This window comes from Gossypium raimondii, chromosome 11, assembly GCF_025698545.1.
Source record: "Gossypium raimondii isolate GPD5lz chromosome 11, ASM2569854v1, whole genome shotgun sequence".
Classification (NCBI taxonomy): Eukaryota; Viridiplantae; Streptophyta; class Magnoliopsida; order Malvales; family Malvaceae; genus Gossypium; species Gossypium raimondii.
This window is the reverse complement of record NC_068575.1, coordinates 47,514,454-47,524,747: the sequence shown is the minus strand read 5'-3', so window position 1 is coordinate 47,524,747 and position 10,294 is coordinate 47,514,454. Positions and strand designations below refer to the sequence as shown.

At 30.6% G+C, this 10,294-nt stretch overlaps 1 long non-coding RNA gene across 1 annotated transcript; it reads left to right on the top strand.

Annotated features, from left to right (window-relative positions):
* The first annotated feature begins 240 nt into the window (after positions 1–240).
* LOC128034601 (uncharacterized) lies at positions 241–2,760 on the top strand. The gene is made up of 3 exons (XR_008190694.1): positions 241–341; positions 777–851; positions 2,421–2,760. It is a non-coding gene; the product is annotated as an uncharacterized LOC128034601 (long non-coding RNA).
* Positions 2,761–10,294: the final 7,534 nt, after the last annotated feature.

Sequence of the window (10,294 nt, the reverse complement as noted above, 5' to 3'; positions counted from 1 at the left end):
TATTATTTTATTGTAAATTATATTATATTATTATATTATATTGTAAATTATATTATATTATTATGTTTTAAATAAACAAAATTGTTGACAAATGTATGGGGTATATGATGACATGTGGAAAATAAAATACATATATTAGTAATTATTACACATTTTCTTATTATTTAAGTAAATAATTTTATATTATTATTTTATTGTTATTATATTAAACTAATGAAATAAAAGATAGAAAAGAGAATAGAAACAGAATAGCATGGACGAAACAGAGAAGGAAAGAAGGAAAGAAAGAAAAGAAAGAAAGAAAAGAGAAAATTGAGGTTTTGAGGTTCTAAGCTCATTTGGTAAGTCAATTTAATCCATTTTCTCTTAGTTTTGATGTTTTGGAATCCTAGAGATAAATACTACTTGATCTATGTTGATATTTTGAAAGTTAGTAGATTATTAGATGATGTTCATGTTGAATAAATTGAAGTGTTAGGGGTTAAATTGATTGAATTTCAAGTTAGAAGTTAGTAAAGGATTTAATTGTAAAATAAAGTGTAAGTTTTGAAAAGTAGGGACTAAATTGAAAGAATCCCGAAATTAGGGATTTATGGTGAAATTGAAGAGCTAAATTGAGTTTGTAGTAAGAATTAAGAGAGAATATGGAGTTAGAATGGGAAAATAAAATTAATATTGATAAGGGATTAAATTAGAATTTGGGTAAAGTTTAGGTACAAAAGGAAATATTTTAATAAAATTATGTATTAATGATTTTTAATTGTTTAATTACGTAGCTACTGTCGTGCAAGAGTTATTGTCCGAGAAAGGAAAGGAGAAGGTGAACAAGGAGTGACTCGAGAGAAATTTCGGTTAGTATTATCATAATTCAAATCTAATTATTATTAATTATTGTGTTTTAATTAGAATGTATGGTAAATAAATAAAGTAAGAAATTTGGTATGATAATATTTCTTTGAATGGAGTAGATTTCTAGTGAATATAATTATTGAGATTAAGTAATCGATATTGAACCTGAATGAAATTAGATTGAATTGTGATTATATGTGAGTAATTGATATGAATATTGAATTAAGAAAGTGAAATTGAAATGTGATTATTGAATAGAAATTGAAATGGTTTGAATTGAATCATTGAATTGAACTGGAATATTGAAATTGGTGATTGATATGGATTTTATTGGAATTGAATTGAGAAAGTGGAAATTGATATGTGAGACCGACATCGAATCAATTAGGAATCTTGGATATTGTTTTGAATACTGAGTGAATTGTGAAAATACTGAATATTGTTATGTATAATGCATTGAATTGTGAAATTACTGAAGTAATAAATTATTGTAATACTGTGAAGCTGATTGAAATAAGGAATTTATAATTGATACTGAATTAAGACGAAAATTGTACTGAAAAGTGAGTTAAATACCCTATTAACTAGTCGGGCTAGTCGGATATAGTTGGCATGCCATAGGATATGGAAAAGTACGGGGTATTTGCCGGCTTCTTCGATCGAACGCGTATACTACCACTCATCGTTATCGTTATCATTCTTTATTCTGATTCAAAGATTTTGTGTGTTGAATACTGTTATTGTTACTGATTCGATACTTTGTGTGTCGAATCTTTATCTTATCGTTATCAATTACCGATTCGGCACTTTGTGTGTCGAACACTGTTACCGTTACCGATTAATGTTACTGGTGTGTTTGGTTGGAATCTGTATCCGCCAAAGTCCGAGTCAAGTTAATAGGGTAAATGGATAATTTTGATAATATAAATTTTATTGAATGATCTTGAATATGAATCAAAATGAGATATTAAATTGACATATGGAAATAAAATGTATGAACTAGCGGTTCAAGAAATAGATAATGATATAGTTCATGAAATGGTTTTGATAGTATGAGATGATGTAAAATTTTAAGTAAAGAAAAGCAAATTGAAATAGCTATTGTTGAGAAATGAGAAGTGAAAATAAAATGACTTGAAATAGTGAAATAATATGAAATTTTAATACAAGTTATTAAAACTTATTTATGGATTTAATGTACAAATTGAGTGTTAAAAGATCATAAGTGTAAATTGATTATAAATGAACGAATCGAATTGAAAGATAACTATTATTATCATTGTTATTGTTGAAACAAGTTGATTTAATGTATTAGATGTTTATTGAAAGATTAATGGTATAAATTGTATTAAGAAATAGTGTATGAGTTAATTTGAATACAATTTTATACAAGATTTGAATTATTGCTTATTGTTATTAATGATCTACTTGATTTAAAGTATGAGATAATTAATGAATAATTGTAGATACAAATTGAATGTATATAAATTATCGATTAATGTTATAAATTTGAATTATGGTAATACCACTGAGTATTCCCATGCTCAGCGTACGGTTGTTTCCGTGCGCAGGTTAGTAGAAAGCCAGTGTCGCTCCAGCATCCAAAGTAATCCCGACTTCAGAGAAACTTTAGTGATGTACCTTTCTTTTGATAACGTGGCATGTACCTAAGTAATATATATACCTAAGTAATGTTTATACCTAAGTGATGTATAGGAATTAGTCAATTTGAATGTTTGTATCTATGATTTTGCTAAAGGAAGATGTGTGAGTATGTGATAATGTTTGGCTTTTAAAATGGTTAAGTATGAATATGTTTGGTAATATGTATGTTTAGATGATAAATCATGCATGGAAATCATGAAAGAGTAAAAATTTGCAAAGAAACAGATTTCAAGCAGCTACAGTGATGTAACTTTGAAAAATCACCTAGGATAGTATAAAATGAATTAGAGGGTGAATGATATATGGAATTAAAGCTTGTTGAGTCTATTTTCATGGAAAAATAACGGTTTAACAAAAGGAGTTTTATATTTTAAGATATATGAATTTTCGTGACACAGGGTCAGAACAGTTTTTGGTGTCCCCTGTTTTGAGTTTAGAAAATAATTAAAAATTATAAAAAAATATTTATGAGTTTTATTTTACATGCTTAGATTCCTTATTGAGTCTATTTTCTGTAGAAATAAGTGAGAACATCATATGAAAATCCTATAGTGAGAAAATTTATTTTTAGTGGCAAGAGGTCAGGACAGTCAAGTAGTGAAACAGTGGAAAATTTAACTAATAAACTGTACTAATTGGCTAAATCAAAAATTCTAAAAATTTTATAGTAGGAAGATATATGAGTCTAGTTTCAGGGAAAATTTGCGGAATTAAATTTTGAGTTCCGTAACTCAAGTTATAATTAATTTAGTAACTGCTGCACGATTGGACAGATTTGCAGTAAATAGTGAAATTAAATTTCAAACAAGTTTTTATACTCCGAATTAGTAAGATAAGTTAAGTAACGCCTCGTGCTCGACTCTGGCAATGGTCTCGGGTAAGGGGTGTTACAAAGACTACCATATGCCTCCTCTTCGATCAAAATTTGAGTTGTCATTTCTTGGGTTTTCGACTCAAAACCCCTTTGGTCTCAAGACGCCCTTTTGTGAGCTTTCGCCTTGACCTCTCCCTTTTTTTCAGGTGAAATATTTCTTGACTAAGTCTGAATTCACTGGATTAGGCATGTTCTTACCATCCATCTCAGTCAAAATCAAAACTCCTCTAGAAAAGGCCTTTTCACCACATAAGGTCCTTTCCAATTTGGCATCCACTTTCCTCTGAAGTCTTTTTGTATGGGAAGGATCATTTTCAATACCAGGTCCCCCTTATGGAAGTCTCTAGGGTGAACCTTTTTGTCATAAGCTCGCATCAGTCGTTTTTGGTACATCTGACCATGAGGGATAGCTTTCAACCTCTTCTCTTCAATCAAATTTAGCTGATCATATCGGGACTAGATCCATTCTGCTTCATCTAACTTTAACTCTGACAAAACTCGGAGAGAAGCAATCTCGACTTCAATGGGAAAAACTGTCTCCATTCTATAAACCAATGAGAAAGGCGTTGCCCTGGTAGAGGTCCTGATAGACGTTCGATAAGCATAGAGGGAAATTGGTAACTTCTTATGCCAATATTTATAAGTCTCGGTCATTTTCCCCACGATCTTCTTAATGTTCTTATTGGCTGCCTCTACCGCACCATTTATTTTTGGGTGATATGGTGACGAGTTGTGGTGTTTGATCTTAAATTGACTACAGACCTCTGCTATCGTGTTGTTGGTAAAGTTCAATCCATTGTCAGATGTAATCCTTTCTGGTATCCCATACCGACATATAATCTCTTTCTTCAAGAATTTGCTGACTGTCGGCTTCATAACATTGGCGTAAGAAGTGGCCTCTACCCATTTGGTGAAGTAAGTAATGACCACAAAGATGAATCGATACCCATTGGAAGCTTTTGGAGAGATCTGCCCAATGGCAACCATGTCCCACATAGAGAAAGACCATGGAGAAGTCATAACATGAAGAGGTGAATGAGGCACATGAATTTTATCTCCACAAATTTGGCACTTATGACATCTCTTGGCATAACTGATACAATCTCCTTCCATAGTGGACCAATAATACTTGAATCTCATGATTTGTCTGGCCATTGTAAAACCATTAGTATGTGTTCTGCAGACATCCTCATGGACTTTTTTAAAGATTTTCTTAGCCTCAATAGCGTCCACACATCTTAGTAGCACATGATCTTTTCTTCTTTTGTTTAAGATCTCCCCATCTAAGACATAGTCATTGGCCAGTCTTCTCAACGTCCTTTTATCATTCTTGGTTGCTTGATCGGGGTATTCACGATTCTTCACATATCACAGTATATCATTGTACCAAGGGTGATCATCCTTTTCTTCTTCTTCGATGTTGTAATAATGAGCTAGAGCCTCATAATTAATGCCAGGATTTAGTGAAAAAAACTTCATTTTTTATTTTGCTTTTGTAAAACTACTTCATTTGTATCCTCACTGGCTTTATATATATAAATATTTAGACTACTGGTCCAAAAACTCTACGAATTTAATTGCACTTGAGTTGCATCTTTCTATTTTGACCAATCTATTCCATATCTATATTTCTCAATAGATTTGTTCAAGACCCTCTTTTTATTTCATTATTTCAACAATAATATTGCATGCAAAACCATTGTCGACCACTTTTATTATCAATTCCACATTTTCTTGAATTGACGAACTTATCTATATATCTTATTTTCACTATTTTAATCTTCAGTTTCAGGTACCTAAATCTCTTCTGGAGTTTTAGTTATGTCTTGGGCCTCTTTTGGAGTACTCGCCTCCACTATATAACCATCTAGAAGAATTATTTTCTTTTATAAGAACTTTCATATTTGGAACTTGTAATGAGCTATCCTTATTGAACTTCTGGTTTAAATTACTCTCCCCCTAACTCATTACAAGTTATTATTTCTCTCCCCTTAATGTCGGAAAACTATCAAATCAAAATATCAATCACAAATCATGTCATAATTGAATCTCCAAAACATTTAAAACATATAATAATACAAGGAGACTCATAATTAATATATATTCCTAACTTTTTTTGAGGATTCACTCATCTTTGTGCGTTGTGGTGGATCAACTGGAATATATACACATACAAAAGTTCAAATATGGGAAATATTTAGCTCTTTACCAAAAACCAATTGTAATGGGAAGTATTTATAACTTATTGGCCTGATGCGTGCAACACATAAATCAACATAATTTCATGTTGAAATAGTAAGTCTAGTTCTCATAAGTAATGGTTTAGACATTAATCAGAGGCGTTCAATATATAATTTCTCTAAACCATTATGCGCATATATAACAAACTTTTACAAAGGTTTTTCAAACTCAATCAATAAAAGACTGAGATATAAACTCATCAAGATTAGTAAGATGAATTATCTTAATTGCATGATCTTAAATTAATTATTTAAATATGCAATCTTGCAAACGACATATTGCAAGTTTGTAAGACATATGTGATTATTTTGTAGATGGATCTATCAAAATGATACAATATCAAAACTATCCATATGGTGGATGAATGAGCCAATATTCATTTCAGAAATGCAAGACATTAAATCTCAACTTTAGGTAGTGAGTTTCTAATAATCAATTTTCATTGAAAACAAGCAATAAATGAGAATTCTTTAAATTAAAGAATGTTCTGGTTCTTTAATGAATGTCCATATGAATTCTCAATTAATTTTCGCATCATATATGATCTAGGATGGCCTAAATAGTCACGCCAAGTAGTAAATGCATTTGTTTTAGTAAACTTTCGATTTACTTTAACATGTGTTTCAATTGTATTAAATTGCAACAAATTGATAGTTTTACTATCATTCCTTTTACTTTGTATCCACATTTAAGTACTATTGTGACATTTATTACTGGAAATGTCTAAATTACTATGAATTCTATAATGTCACTAAGTCAACAAAATAATATAATTTCTAAACAATTATATACAATATTCGCTTCAAGGAATGTACCAATTTTTTCTGCGTTGAGTCTTGACGATTTTTTCAAGAAGTAAGCAAATTAAACTCCAGTCGTAGACTTTGAATCCAATCAAAATCTATTAATAGCAAACTTTGAGAGTGGATCTTATTTTCCAGGTGTACAATAGGTACATAACCAATGACTTTTCATACATAAGTTTTTCTCTCTTGTAAGTTCTCATTAGTAATATTTTTCCACGTAATTTTAATTGAGAACTTATTCTGAATACTGTAGAGTTATACTTACAGTTAAAAAAAACTTGCAACTTCAGGTGCATCCAATCATAATGAGCTTTAGATAGAATTACCATATTCTATTACTCATAAGTAGATTTTTCACAGTTAAATATTTTGATTTCAATCCCTTAATGGGGATGATGACAAAAGAAGATCACAAAGATAGCCATAGTTAATTCAATTTAATTATAAGAGTAATCAATAATTCAATCCTCTTTTAATTCATATGAAATATAATCTTTTCCTCATTCATAATCTCAATATGAGATCCATTATGAGTATATTTTAAAATCAATGAATTAATTATCACAAGATATTAATATATTAGCTCTTCTCGTAGCTTTCAACTAATTTTGTACTACCAAATATTGAAATATTATTGGTTTTATTTTCTTTTGTGCTTGCATTCACTTGGGTAATGCAATAGATTTACTAGGACGAACTTATAATCGTCCCAATAGATTTTTTATTTCATAATCACTATTGCAAACATGCACAGATTTCAAATCAAAATCTATATATTCATGTTGTCATGATTAGTCTCCAATTATAATAAACATGATATAATAAATAAATCATAGTAAAATACACCTAAAGATCTTTAACATCATCATCATCACCCACGTAAGAATTATATAAATTACTTTGCATAAAAGGGCATAAAAAATTTAGAGATTTATGTGTACCTGAGTGGTTAAAGGCTTTAATGATTACCCATAGTGTGCAGGCCTCAATTGAAATAGCAGTAACTCTAAGAGGCAATCGACAGTAGTAAATTTTGAGATATTTTTGTACTTATAGAGAAAAATAATTAAAAGAGAATCTTGCTGATAACGTTTATAAAATAAATAGACAGAGAGTAAATAACAAAGAGAATGAGAGAGCAATGAGATAGCGTATTTTACTGATCAATGAGAATATTTACAAAACTTCTCCAAAGTTTTTATTTATAGGCATAGGAAGTATAAATGAAGTAGATATCTACTTCTAAATACTGTTAGAATTTAAAGTACATCAAAACTTATCTTGATCTTGATGGACATCCACTTAATAAAATATTCATAACAGAAAACAAATTTTCCTATTTTTATTTTCATTTTTTAAAAATTAACCACATTTTCTTTAATATTTTTTATTTTCCCAAAACAATAAAAATTAAAATAACCTTTATTTTAGAAATTAAACGTACCATTAACTTTCACCTTTCTCACTTTCTCTATTTTTCATTCTAATTAGCAATGAATAAAAAAAAAGTATTTTTTTCTATTTTATGTCTTCACTTTTTTTTCCTTATTACCAAATACATTATTTTACTTCTATTTTTTTATCTTACTTTTGGTTTTTCCGAGGCTTTACTTTTCGGCTAAATTAGCCTTATATGCAAAAAAAAAAAAAAAACTAGCCTTTTAGGCCATTTTCTTTGAAATTAGGGAAATAGGTCAATTTAGTTAGACGCGCTTTCACACACTTTCTCCTAAGGTTAGGATTTTTTTATTTTTGGTAGGGTTTAAACCATGAAAGTTTATAGGTAGATTTGAGGGGCCGAGGATGCGATAACGTGTCTCAGAACACATGCATTTCATATGTCATGCCAGGATAAGACCATTACCTTCGAAACCCATCCTATGGAAGTCAAGTTTCAGGGTGATAGTGCTTGATACGATCATGGGTTGACGACTAAGTAGAGGTCGCAGTCAGTGGTCATGATGCGATCACGGGTTCAAGTATAACGTGGGAACAGTTGACGGTCGTTATGTAGTCACGAGTTCAAGCTTTTTAGATACCCGCAAATGATGCTTTATATATACCATACATAAGATTGAAGTCATAATCATAGGAAAAAGCAGAGGGATTTCTGATGTAATCAATAAATTTTTTTCTCTAATTCCAGGTAGCCAGTATTTTTAATCTTTCATTCTTATTCGAAGGCTGACACTGAGGTGGACAAAAAAGGGCTCTCAGGCAGAGAGCAGATGTTCTGACACAATAAAGGTCAAACTCAAGTCGGCAGGACAACGATTTTAGTCATTAATGGGTTCTTTAATAATGACAATCGTTGTCACCCCAGAAGGAGTATCACCTTCATTGCACCATAACAGCCGCTATGTGCCTGAGAGTCCTTTTGCATCCACGACAATGTTGGCCTTCGAATAAGAAAAAAGGTTAAATAGACAGATTGCGTGGAAGTGGAGAAAAAAATTACGCTGATTATAGCGGGAAGCCCCACTGTTTTTCCCTGTGATTATGCTCTTAAACTTTTGTATGACATTTATAAGGAAACATTTCTTGGTATCTAAAAAGTTTGAGCCCGTGTTCGTGTAACAACTGTCAACTGACTCCCCCGTTATATGAGTTATACTTCAATCCATGATCGTATAACGGTCATGGATTGAGACCTCTACGTAGACTTCCACTCGTGACTGTACAAACCAAAATAATCCCGACTTCCACGGGATAGGTTTCAAAGGTAATTGTAACACCCCTAACCCGTATTCGTCGCTGAATTAGGGTTAAGAGGCATTACTAATCAAAACACAATTCAGAACAGACATTCATTAAAGTTTAATAATTTTAACAGTTACATATGATAAACTAGATATAATATTAAACATGCAAAATTTTAAACTTCCCTTTTGACCATTTAAAATAAAATTAAGACATTACAATCCAACTAAACCATAAGAAAATAAGCCGTTTTCGTATGGGTATTAATCTCATATACAATATATATATCGAAGTACTACTTTCAAAATATTATCTAGCCTGTACATGCCATAAGTTAAAATTAGACATTTTAATACTGAGACAGTAGATAGAGTGATGATCTTGCTGACAAATCCTGAGCTTGAAGGTTGATCTTTAAGTCTGTAATACAGAAAGACATAAACAAACAAAGTAAGCTTTTATAGCTTAGTAAGTCTACAACATAACTAAAAAAAATTATATAATTTCCTACGTGCACTTAATGAAATCACGAATACCACATATATTATCATTTGAATATTTGCTATCATAATCATCTTATTTATAACCAAATATATGAATTCATAGAATTCATATCAATGAGTACATATATATATATATATATATACGACATGCATACAACCAATGGTATATATAAATACCCATAAAAATCTTACAACCAATACATTTACATATCAATTACGTATAGTCAAATGCTTACATAATTATCAACATTTAAAACCGAATGCATGTATACTTTAAACATGAATAGTCGAATGCACATATAGATTTATCACATGCACACATCCGATTGCATTTATACTTAACAAGTGCATAAGACCGAATATGTATATATATACTCATCCAATACATATAAATGAATGATTATATGCTCATCAAAATCCAGTGGTTGAATGTATATACATGTTCTTCAAATACATATGACATTATTTGTACACATATCCATTATATTTAAACACATAATATAAATAGATTCACCGACACTTAGCCTACTAGGTTTAAAACTTGATTCAGTACACCGGCTTTTAGCCTACTAGACTTATAGTCTGAAATATTTCACCGGCATCAAGCCTGCTAGACTTATAGTCCGAAATGTTTCACCGGCATCAAGCCTGCTAGA